Source organism: Erpetoichthys calabaricus, chromosome 1 (genome assembly GCF_900747795.2).
Source record: "Erpetoichthys calabaricus chromosome 1, fErpCal1.3, whole genome shotgun sequence".
NCBI lineage: Eukaryota > Metazoa > Chordata > Cladistia > Polypteriformes > Polypteridae > Erpetoichthys > Erpetoichthys calabaricus.
The window spans coordinates 194,579,220-194,591,802 of record NC_041394.2 but is presented as its reverse complement, the minus strand read 5'-3'; positions in this window follow the sequence as shown (position 1 = coordinate 194,591,802).

Below are 12,583 nucleotides of genomic sequence, written 5' to 3'. Positions count from 1 at the left end.
TCAGTAGTGAGTTGCTCTTATTGTTAATATTATACACTACACACATACATTTGGTTTGTGTCTGTAACAGCCGCTGTACATTTATAGGACTTGTAAAAGTTACCTTTTTTTCACTTTTCACTTTCACTTTTATTTTCTCAGTCACGACCACAATGCATACTACCGCCCCATAACCACCCCCCCCCCCACCCACCCCCACTCAGGGATCTGACGCTGTTACTTTTTATCTGAAACTGGGAATAACTGTAGATGTGAGTGGTGTTTTAAGACAATGGAACTGGACATTCTCTGATCTGGATGGATAAAAGACATAGGTATATATGATATTTCGAATAACTCATTTTATGACCTGTATAGTACATTTCGGAAAACATTGTGGCACAGATGCAACATTATTCATATTATTCATATTTATTCGCATAACATCTTGTGGTAGTAATCACTGACAGTGTGTTTCACGTGTTTTCTTTTTTCCCCGATCTTGCCAGTCCCCACATGTTGCTGTATGGTGATGTTTCTTTTGTACTCCAGGACATGCAGAGGAAAGAATAGTACAGAGAGATCAGTTCAGCGCTATATACAATCATCAGATTCAAATGTTAACAGTTTACACACACGCAAGGACCGTCCTTCCTAAATTTACGACATGTGTACCTGTTGCAATGCGCACACTTCTCTCTATACGGTGGTTTCCATTACACACCTGAAAGAAAGAGACAATATATGTGACATTTTAAAGAAATCATTTTATGACCTGAATAATACCAATCAGAAAACATCATCGCACTAATGCAATATTATTTGAAAACAAACAGCGTCAGATCAAGTGTGAATTTATGCTGGCGCTGTTAGAGACAGATAAAATAATATACTTATTTTTTGATACTTTTCTATTCATTCCATAATGACTTAAATGTGACAAGGTTGTTTTGTCTCTATAGAATACAGAATTGAATAAAATAAAAAATAATACCCTCCAAACTATCTTTAATCTATACCAGTTCTGCTCTACATTATTATGGTAAAAAAACTCCTCAGGTATTGCTGTCTCTGGACACAATAAAAACATTTGATTGATTTGAATGCATCTATTTATTTATTACATAGCATAAACCTGTCTGTGGAGGTATCATTGAGAATCTCTGGCCTAAATCTTACCTCTCACAAAGAAACTTCTAGTATAACATGTAAGTCAAAAACTGTATCAGAAGAAACAGACTTTTTACCATTCCTCCTTCATTTGCCTCAGTGATACAGCTGCAGAATTTTACCCTTACTGAATTGGCCCTAATGTGTGTGTGTTTACCCTGTGATAGACTGGTGACCAGTCCAGGGATTGTTACTGCCTATTGTCCTGTGATTGCTGGCATAGGCACAAGTTTTCTAAAAACACTGCTCAGGATAAACTGGGTTTAGAAAATGGATGTGTGGAAAATGGTAATGAAACTATGGTACTAAGAACTAAGTTGAAAATTGAATATTAGAATCAAATTTTCAGAGAATGAATGAAAATAAGCTTTTTTTCAATTTGTTTTAGTTATTTGGTTAATTCAATTAAGGTGCACATTAAGATTTAGATTGGAAAATATTTACCAAGGTTAGCTCCTATATTAGATGTGAAACTTTTGGATGCACATTTATCTATTTTCTCCATGCACAAACTACTAGACCACTATCTTTACCTATTTATCAGAAAAATTTGGACTTAAGCAATATCCTAACTGTATAAAATTCCACTATCAGTGTAACTCTTGATCAAACAGTTTTGTATTATGATTACACTACTAGTTCATCTCATCTTAATAAAGTTCCATATGCACTTACCATTAAACAATGGGTGCAAGATCCAGTGTATCACATAAAATAAGAAAAAACAACTTCACTTAGTGAGGAACTCTCTTTTCAGCGTATGGTAGCTTTTTATCAGCACTTTTTGAAATCAAAACATAGAGAGTGTCCCTCTAGCTCACTTTCACTCTCTTCACGAACTTTCACCTTCAGCACTTTTATAAGAAATAAGGTACATTTGTAATGTAAATAAGTAAGTTAGTTGATGATTACTCATATCCAGTTCTTCTGTATATCAAATTCTCAAGGACTGTGTCTCTGATGTGGATGTGAGCAACACTGTAACACCACAAGGAACAGTTTTCTCTTCTTTTTTTCACTCTGTTCACCTTGGACTATAAATATAAAACCAGGTCAGGTCATTTGCAGAAATTCTGTGATGATTCTGCACTAATGGGATGTTTTGACAAGGGTGGTGAGATAGACAAACCATACTTTATTTGTGGTGGAGAAAAAATTGTCTGCAACCTAACATCAGAAAAGCCAAGGAACTGGTTATTGACTTTTGCCACACTTGGTACTGTCACTGTTCAGGAAATGGATGTAGAGGTAGTGAACTGTTATAAGTACTTGAGGCTTCACACTAATGACAGCTTGGACTGGCCAAATAACACTGAGAAATCATATAAGAAAGCACAGAGCAGACTCAATTTTACATTACCTCAGTTATAGGACAGACTCTGGACCACCTGGAGGAAGTAGCAAAAGAGAGAAAAAAAACAACACTAAGTACCATTGTGAACAAAGCTTCACATCATCTCTCCAACACACTAAAACCTTGAGTACATTCAGCCAACAAATTATTTTCCAGAAGTGTGTCAAGTAACACTACTGGGGCACCTTTATACAAACAGCATTGAGTGTCAGTAAAAAGCATAATTCCACCTTAGGACAAATAGAGTGCTACCTGTCTGCATATCTATCTATAATCAAATTTACTTAAAAGTTAATTAAGAGCAGAGCAAATTTCACACAAATTATTTTTTTTGGTAAAGAATCACAAATGAATGGAGATGACTGCTAGTATCCAGTTCTTTAGTGTATCAACATAAGGGCATTAACAAAGAAGTGGCTACAGTGGCTCTAATTCCTGCCCTTTCTGCAAATTGGTTCAAATAATGCTTTCTTCTATTAGGACTTAAATTATCACATCTGAGCTCAATTGCATGCTTTATTTTTTGAGAAAAATAAGGTATAAGCAATGTGCCTTGCTAAAGATTTGTAGGTATGCTACTACTTGCTATCCAGCAGCCATACCACATGCACTTCAGAACAGATCATCCACCTGAAGCTAAGCATGTTTAGGCCTGGCTAGTACGTGGATGGGACACCAACCAGGAAAAGCTTGCGTTGCTCCTGAAGAGGTGTAGACGAGGCCATCAGGGGGCACTTACCCTGTGGTGTGAATGTGGATTCCAATGTCCCAGTGTAGTGACGTGGACACCGTGCTGTAAAAATGATGCTGTCCTTCAGATGAGACATAAAACTGAGGTCCAGACTATCTGTTGTCATAACAGATAAAACAGTACGGTGTATCCCAATGTCCTGGCTAAAATGCCCACCATGGCTTAGTCATTCTGGCCCACTAATCATCCCCTGTCTCTAATTAGGTATCTTTCTCTCACTCCTTCGCCACCTAATAGCTAATGTGTGATAAGTGCACTGGCTCATAATAGCTGCGGTTGCATCAACCAGGTAGCTGTTTACACATTAGTGGTCACTGAAGCGCCTCCCCACTCACTATGTAAAGCACTTTGAGTAGTGAGAAAAGCACTATATAAATGTAAAAAATTATTATTATTATTATATGGAAATAAAGTATGGGCTATGATTTTTATTACTATTTATTCCAAAAAAACATATAATAAATATTTGTGTGTTGGTTGTGTTAGTTTGTAATGTTATGATATGAAAAGTTGCTATAATATCTGCACACAAGTCATATACTGTATGCTTACTTTTCTGTAGGTCAGACATATAGTAGTGTCCTAGTGAATGTGATAACAGATGGAAACTTTAAGAAATGTAACCTAGACACTTAAGCATTAAAAAGAACTTTACAGACAATTATTTTTCTTTTTTGTCTATGTATTATCAACTTTCTTTATTTTTTTTTGTTAATTGTTTGCTTTGATTTTCACTAAAATACTTAAAATGAAGAAACTTGGAATGTGGAGTTTTTTTGTTGTTGTTGTTGTAAAATGAGTCATACTAACTGCTGTAATGCCTTTCTGGTAGCTATATTTTGAACTATTTGAAAACTCTCATCAAGTGCAGCTACACTAATTTTATATTTTCAACACTGTCTAAGTTGCTGAAATTCTATTTATGTTTCTTTATCAACACCTACTGCAGAAGTTTTTCCAGAGTCAATTCATTTAAGTCCAAACTCAGAAATCTATGTGCACAAGAATATTTCTTTGATCTTCGAATTCTGTCAAAACTGAAAAATCCCACTATTAACAAAGATAAAGTCAGTAAAATTTGTGAAAACAAAGGATCCAAAAGGAGGATTTTTGTATAAAACCGAAAAGCTTTCAACAACTAAAAAGTAAAAGAGTAATACTAGTTTTGTTTTAATTTTGTTACTGAAAGATTGTAATTCATATGTATACATAAAATTACTTACGTTGTTCTTCAGGATTCTGGAACATAAAAATGCTACATAATCAGTTCTAGTGGCTTCCTGAATATTTTACCAACAACATACACTTCATGCAGAAAAAATGATTCAAGTGCTATAATGTGAATTATTATTGTTAATATTAAAAAAAAACTGTATTTGGCATTTAATATAACTGCACGAATTCTGTCATTTGCTATTTTGCTTTGTAAACACAAATAAAGTACATGCACAGTGGAGAGGGTCTAGTATTTTTATGATATTCTAACAAAATCAGCAATCATGGACAAACATTGTTTTCAAGGGAGTGAATACTGTAATGCCAGCAGAGCTACAGAAACAAATGTGTGCACATTGTGTCCAGAATATATATACAGTATATACAGTATATATATATATATATATATATATATATATATATATATATATATATATATATATATATATATATATATGTGTGTGTGTGTGTGTGTGTCATCCGTTCAATCGTTTCCGACCTTCGGCGATTCTATAGGCTAGCTCTCTCCACGCTTTTCGATCTTGCACAGCTTCTTTGAGCTGTGTTATGTTCATGCCCGTGTCTGCTTTGATGGTGTTAAGCCAACGAGTCCGCTGGCAGCTGGGTCTTCTTTTGCCGCTTACCATCTCTAGCATGACCGATTTTTCTAGCGAATTTGATCGCATTATATGGCCGAAATAGGTCAGTTTGAGTCTAGTAATTTTCCCTTCTAACGAGATATCTGGCTTTATGTGCTGTAGCACTTCTTTGTTCGTTACTCTCACAATCCATGGAATGCGGAGTAGCTTTCTCCAGCACCAAAGTTCAAATCCATCGATCCTCCTTCTGTCGGCTTTTTTCAGGGTCCAACTTTCACATCCATACATGGTTATTGGAAAAACAATTGCACAGACTAGCCTGCATTTAGTGGTGAGGCTGATATCTATGCTTTTCCAGATTTTTTCCATGTTCAGCATTGTACTTCGGCCGAGCGCTATCCTTCTTTTTATCTCTGAGCAAAGTTCTCCGCCCCAGTCGATGTTTGAGCCTAGGAAAGTAAATTCCTGAACACATTCTATTTCCTCATCGCCGATTTTTATTTTGATGTTGTTGACTGCGGTCGTCATTACTTTCGTCTTTTTTAAGTTCAATTGCAAACCCATTTTTTCGCTTTCGTGCTTGATTTTCATTATCAAATCCTCAAGTCCCTTTTTCGTTTCAGCCAACAAGGTAGTATCGTCAGCGTATCGGAGATTATTGATGTTTCTTCTGCCGATTTTTACTCCAATTTCTGACTCCTCCAGTCCTGCCTTCCGTGTGATGACTTCCGCGTACAGATTAAACAGAAAGGGGGAGAGGGTGCAACCTTGTCGCACTCCTTTTCTACAGTGGAACCATTCAGTGTCTCCGCATTGTGTCCGAACTGTGTATAATGTATATATATATATATATATTAATCTTGTTCCATAAAATGCTCCTTTGCCTATTTTGAGCCACTATGCATGTCACTGGTACCAAATATACAGTACATGGATACCATTTAACACTTTTTTTTTTTTGCAATGAATAGGAAATATTAGTTTGACCAAGATAAGTCTACATGCTAATAGTGAAGTCAAGACAATTACAGTTTGCTTGTCCTTCACCACTTTATGCCCATCTGGAAGTACACCAAACATAGCTGTTAGTGGGTTAGGAGTGATTGTGACACCAAGGCTGTCTGATAGACATTTAAAGATTTTAGTCCAAACTTATGTTAATTTGGTGCACCCCCAAAACATGTGGCCCAGTGAGGCTGTTTATAGGTTGAATCTTGCCCTGGATACATTATTGACAATTTTAAATGAGTTAAATGCACTTGATGAAAGATTTTAAGTTGAATGATTGACTGTTTTGCGCATATGAAGCTCGAGTGTATTCTATGCATGGCTGCCTCCCACTCCATTTCTGAAATATTAAGTGAAAGGTGTATTTACCCCCACCTTGTCCTGGGATCTTTGAAAGGAAGGGACCTTAAAATGTTTTTACCAGGGCTGGGCAACTTAAAGCTTTATTATCACGTTAACGCATTAACTAATTAATAATGACAATTATTTTATCGTGCATTGATGTAGTTTTTGTTATTATTATTTTGAAAGCCTCAGTCTCGCTAGCGATTGATAGAGATCAGTGAACTTCTTGTTACAGCTCTTTTCAATACACTTTTGCTAGAAGGAAAGTTAGCTTTGTTGATTTGACCTCGATTCGCTACACGTGCATGAGTTGCGAAAAGCAAACAGCTTCTAAAATTGCATGTGGAGAGATACCAAAGTGAATGCTCAAAGCAGAATAATCTGTGGATGACTTTTTTTTGTATTATGGCTGAAATGGACTCTGATTTGTCAGACTCCAATTTTGATGCAAGTGATCTGGAGATGTAGATTGAAAACAAAAGTGAGGTACCAGCATCAGCTGACCGGTCCCCAGCTGATCATGGTGCTGAACACATTCATGTAACTGATGCACCTATGGCAACGTTCACTTGGAAGGACAGACACTTACGATGACAGGAGGTACAAAACAGGCAACTGACACCCCCACGCACCTGTCTCACAAAGACAGTCAGGCAGCCAGCATTCCTGCTGGCCGTCGAGCTGCTCCCCGCACAGCTGCTGCTTCCACAAACTGAAAACAGGCGCCGAAAGCAGGCACAACAGGCAGCAACAGATGTTTTATGTTGATTTATGTGTGAAACCATTGCCTTGTGCGCTTTCAGAAAACTGAATTTTTAGGAAAAAATATTAGCCCTCAAAGAGTTGCTACTGAACATAGACTGTTTATGCTGCTCCCTGATAAAAGAAAATGTTTCTGCTGGTATCTCTTCAGATGAAAAAGAAAACAGATTTAGAGATGTTAACTTACTGTTCCTAGGCAGGTGCCTGTTATAACGTTATGATCATGGCTCTGGACTCTGAGGGTAACTTGTTTTTCTATAACAAACTAGACAAAATGTTAATGCCCTGGCAGTGGCAAATAGCTTTGGTTTTATATTTGATTTGATCACATTAATATTTAAGTTGTGATTTAAAGAAATATTTTAACTGCTACTATGTAAAAGGAATACTGCTGTTAAAAAACACCTTATTTGTTTAAACTGTTTGTAAACCGAATACATGCAATACACTACTTTTGAGTTCATTATTGAATTTTACACATAAGAATGTGATTGTTGTGATTGTCTGTGATTAATTTTGTGATATTACAGAAGGATGATTTTTCTCTATCCTTTTAGCTAGAACTTTGGAGGGTATCTTAACGTTGTTATTCAGGAGTGAGATTGTTCTATATGATGCACATTGTAGTAAGTCCTTATTTTTCTTAGGAAATTTAGTAATTAATGTTTGGCGAAAAGTTTGAGGTAGAATTTTGTTGTCTCTAGCTTCTATAAATGTTGCTAGTAATAGTTGAGCTAACCTGCTTGAAATTTTTTTTTATAAAATTCCACTGGGTAGTCATCAGGGCCTACTGCTTTCTCGCTCTGAAGTGAGTTTATAGCATCTTGTAATTCTGAGAGTGTCAGAGGTTTATCTAGTTCCGCTGCACTGAGAATACCTAGCTATGGTATCTGTAATGAATCAAAAAACTCATTAGAATGTGTCTTATGTTCTTTAAACTGAGTAGAAGGCAGTAGACCCCCGTGAAGTCGTGGTTCAGAGTTCGCGGCCTCAGTCATTTGCGGATTTTTCCTTAGAACCTAACTAATAACTGTTAATGGAAACCACAAATATCCTCCGCTATTTTTATGCCTTTTTTCGTGGCTATACTGTACTGTAGAGAGAACCGCAGCTTGGGATGGTGAAAGTAGCCAATAGAATTTGAAACTGCAACTCCCAGCAGTCCCTGCAGTGGATCTGATTGGTCTTTTGCTGAGGGTGCTGGGGCTGTTGAGGTCAAAGGGTGTCAGCGCTGCTTTTAAAAAGGGGGCCGGTGACCAAAAGCAAAAAAAAAAGTTTTTGTAATTTGTGTTTCAAGTTCCTGTCTGTCTGCCTTCTGTTGGGTTACCTGTACTTATTCATTTTGTCCGGGATCGTTTCGTGCATCTGGATTGTCTGCCTGTGTACATGAGGACTGTAAGTGAATTCATGGCCATCCTGCAAAGAAAGGAGCACTCCTGAACTCGTCCACCCATCTTCACCATTTCAGGAACTACTGGTAGGACTATCTTTACATTCCCATTCAATGTGCGGATCTCTGGACTATCTATTTTCATCATTACATTTCATCCATTGCTGCTTTTCATGAACTTTTTCATGATTTACTGTGTGTGTTTTGTTTGTGCTTTGTTGCATTTAATGTATAATCGCTGTAAAGGGAACAGGGGTGGTATCATTGTTTTCTCATTTCATTTGTTTTCATTACATTCTTTATTTGCTGTTTGATTACTGGTTTGCTTTGTTTTTGTCTCTGTTTGTGAGTGCGCGCTGGTCGGTTGGGTGCGTCCCTGGAATGTCCACCATAAAAATAAATAAATCACCATCGACGGTGTGAATCTTAGCGGCACCGGACCGCTACAGCGTTATTCATTTCTCCTTGCTGCTGATTGACAGTGATACATCTCCAGCTGAGTGTTCTTGTGTTTTCCATTTACTTAAAAGCCTGAACAGCACCTGCCCTTTTTGGCTGATTGCTTTGTTTCTCTCTCCTCCCCGAGAAATTCTCTGTTCCTGTTGGGGGTTGTGCTCCCCTATGATGTTTGTCTATTGTTTAATTGATAACTAACTGCATACTGAGGTTTTACTTCTGAAATAGACATGTTTGTTTGAAGTGTTTAAATAAAGTTCCTGTCTCTACAGTCTTCTGTGTTTCTGTGACCCAAGCGTGACACCCTGCTGCACTAAGACTAGCCTGCCAGCGTCAGCGCTTACCTCTGTGTGTTTGCGTGCTGCCAGTTCAAGCGCAGTTGGCTCGGTAATTTCATCCATTGTGTCAGTTACACCTTGAACATATTGTTCCAGTAGTTTTTTTAAATAGTTTTTACAGTTCATTAGTAGTGTGTAAAATGATCAGTGTTGCAGTAATTGTGATGCTCTTTGCATGAAAAAAAGAGTCTTCTCTCTGAGTTCATAATAATGATGTCACAATTTAAAGCTGTTTTGTTTCTTTTGTTGTCAAAAGGTTAAATTGTGATTGCAAAACCTGTGTTTTCCTATAAGGGGCCTCATTTGCAGAGCAGGGGCCTCATGCATAATGGCGTGTGTAGAATTCACACTAAAACATGGTGTACGGACAAAAGCGAAAATGTGCGTACACAAAAAAAAATCCAGATGCAGAAATCTGTACGAACGCCAACTTCCACGTTCTTTCGCTCCATAAATCCCGGTCAGCGTGAAAAGTAACACACGTGCACGTGCCTGCTGCCCCACCCCAACTCCTCCTAGAATTACGCCTCTTTGAATATACAAATCAATATAAATCACCCGCTCAGCGTTCTGTGAAAAGGCAATGGCAAAAGCACGGGGGAAAATAGAAGAATTTCAGCGAATACCAAATGGAGGCAAGAAAAAATGTACTATTTGTTGGTTTAAAAAGTGGTATAAACAACAAAAGGAAGTTGATCAAGTGACATAGAGTGTAGGAGAAACTCGAAAGCTCAAGTTCACAAAGTCGCACAGTGCCCGAAATAAAAAAGTAGTTGTCAAATATCAAAGTCGCTGTGAAAAGGCAAGTCGTAGCCCACCATAGCTTATTAGGGTACAGAGAAAAGAAAAAAAAATAGGGACACAGTGAGAAAAAATCTCGAAATGTCATCTTTAATTTTGAAATTTCCACTTTAATCACATAGTTTATTTTGTCATTAAAATAGAACATCATAAACTTCATCTTTAAATCGTTTAATTTACTAGTTTCTCAAATACCATCGTAACTAAAGTAGCACGTTAAATGCTTTGTGTTGTATGTGTTCTTCTATGTGCTCTATGTGTGTCAATCACTACGTGCTTCTTAAAGGGCTTTCTGTTCCTCGGACAGGACACCGAATCCATTACATTTGTGATATTACAGCTCTCTGAATAATTAAAATACTGAGATGTATACTTGATATCATTTTCATGATATTGGGAGTTATTAAACATGGAAAGACGGTGGCGCAGTGATAGTGATGAACTGTCGCCCTGTCCAGAGATTGTTCCTGCCTCCCACAAGATGCACGCTGCACTGTGCGTGACCTTTGATAAAAATAATTTATTGCAGCAGTACTGTCTCTTTCAAACATACTTACCTCCAATTCCTGTCCTTCCTTTTCTTTCTCCAAGTAACCAATCGCCACACAATAAGCTTTGTAATAGATGTTAAGCCATCTGTAAGCTTAGAACTCCGATTCTTCAAAACATTTAAGGAACATTGAAATATCTTCGTAGTACATGTTTTATTATTCTATCCATCTATCCTTCCAGTGTCGCGCCAGCCCCAGCAAGAATACAGTGAGAGGCAGGAAGAATCCTTGAACTAGCTAGCGCTGCAACATATTTAATTATTAACAATATGAATTATTTAAATGATGTTAACATTTTATCTGTATAATGTAATAAACATATTTTGCTGCATTTCATCTTAAAAATGATATTGTCATCATATGTAAATATGTGCTTTATAAAGTGGCTCAGGTTGTGCAATATTATAACTATTTTGCAATTTTACAGTGAGGTAATTGTACTAATAAGTACAAACAGTTCTACAAGGAGCAATTGATGGACTGATTAAGCGTGTTTATAGTTCTTGGGATGAAACCGTTTCTGAACCGCGATGTCTCTACAGGAAAGGCTCTGAAGCGTTAGTCGTATGAGAGCAGTTCAATAGACAGTGCGCATGGCTGAGGCAGCGTGTGCTTGATGCTGTATACCGATAATTCTCTTTCTGATCAGCTGCTGTAGAACTGTGATTCAACACTCAGATACAGTGGGAAAAATACTCTGAGTGGTGCATTGAGAGAAACAACGCTAAAGAAGATATAGTATTTGGAATAGTTTGGCCATTCCGTGGACCATTATATTGTTACAGGTTAATTAGAATCAAATGCCTTAAACTAATAAATAATGTGCGGTTAATTTCAGTGTATTTGATAAAGCAGCGTCAGGGATGTTGATCTAAAGGGAAACCACACTTGAACAAAAGCACTACTTTAACGCTGGGTGCTGCCAGTTTGCAAAACTGAGCAGAGAACTTGCGTATGCCAAGAATTTAGCTGGCGTGAAAATGTGTGTGGCTTTACGCCAAGTTTAGGTTTTATACATTGCAAATTGAGGGTGGAAACAGGAATACGCAACATTTTTGTACGTACACACCGTTTATACATGAGGCCCCTGGCATATTCTGGATCTATTCTGGTAAATTTGCAGATTAACTCAGACACCTTCTTAGTTTCCAATTTATTTTTGTGAGAAAAATGAAATAATCTATCCTCTTCTATGCCTTCAGAGTTTCACTGACTATTCCTGCAGAGACTTCTGAGGATGCATCTGTCTCTACAAAATAGTCAATTTGCTTGGATATGAATTCTTTACAGTTCTTATCAGCTAATGACAGGGGGTTAAGATGCCAGCTACGATATGAGTGTGTAGGGTTTAGAGATTTAAACTCCAAAGTTAGAGGGGCATGGTCAGAGATAACAGTAGCATCATACTTATAAGATTTGATAATGGGCAAAAAATTGTTATGAAGTAATAATCAATTCTTGAATAACAATGATGTACTGGTGAGAAGAAGGAGTATGCTCTTAGGTTGGGATTTAAAACATTTCCATGAATCTGATAAGTTATGATCCATTCAAACCTGGATAGGTTTTGAGCTACAGCAACAAAAACATCTGACACTGCAAATATAATCACACAGTTTATAATGATACCAAGTAACCTAACAGACCACAAGTGATATAGGTAATAAAATCTCATCCATGCAGATTTTTAACACAGTAAACACACTTTCTTCCAGGTTGCTGCCTTCTTCCTGGTCTCATTTCCCAGCCCATCAAATCTTTCGACCATAGACAGGTAATTAGGTTGATCAAGCAATAACAAAACTGCATATCCAACCTCATATTGAATAATGGTGTCATAACAAGAACCTGGACTCAAATATCA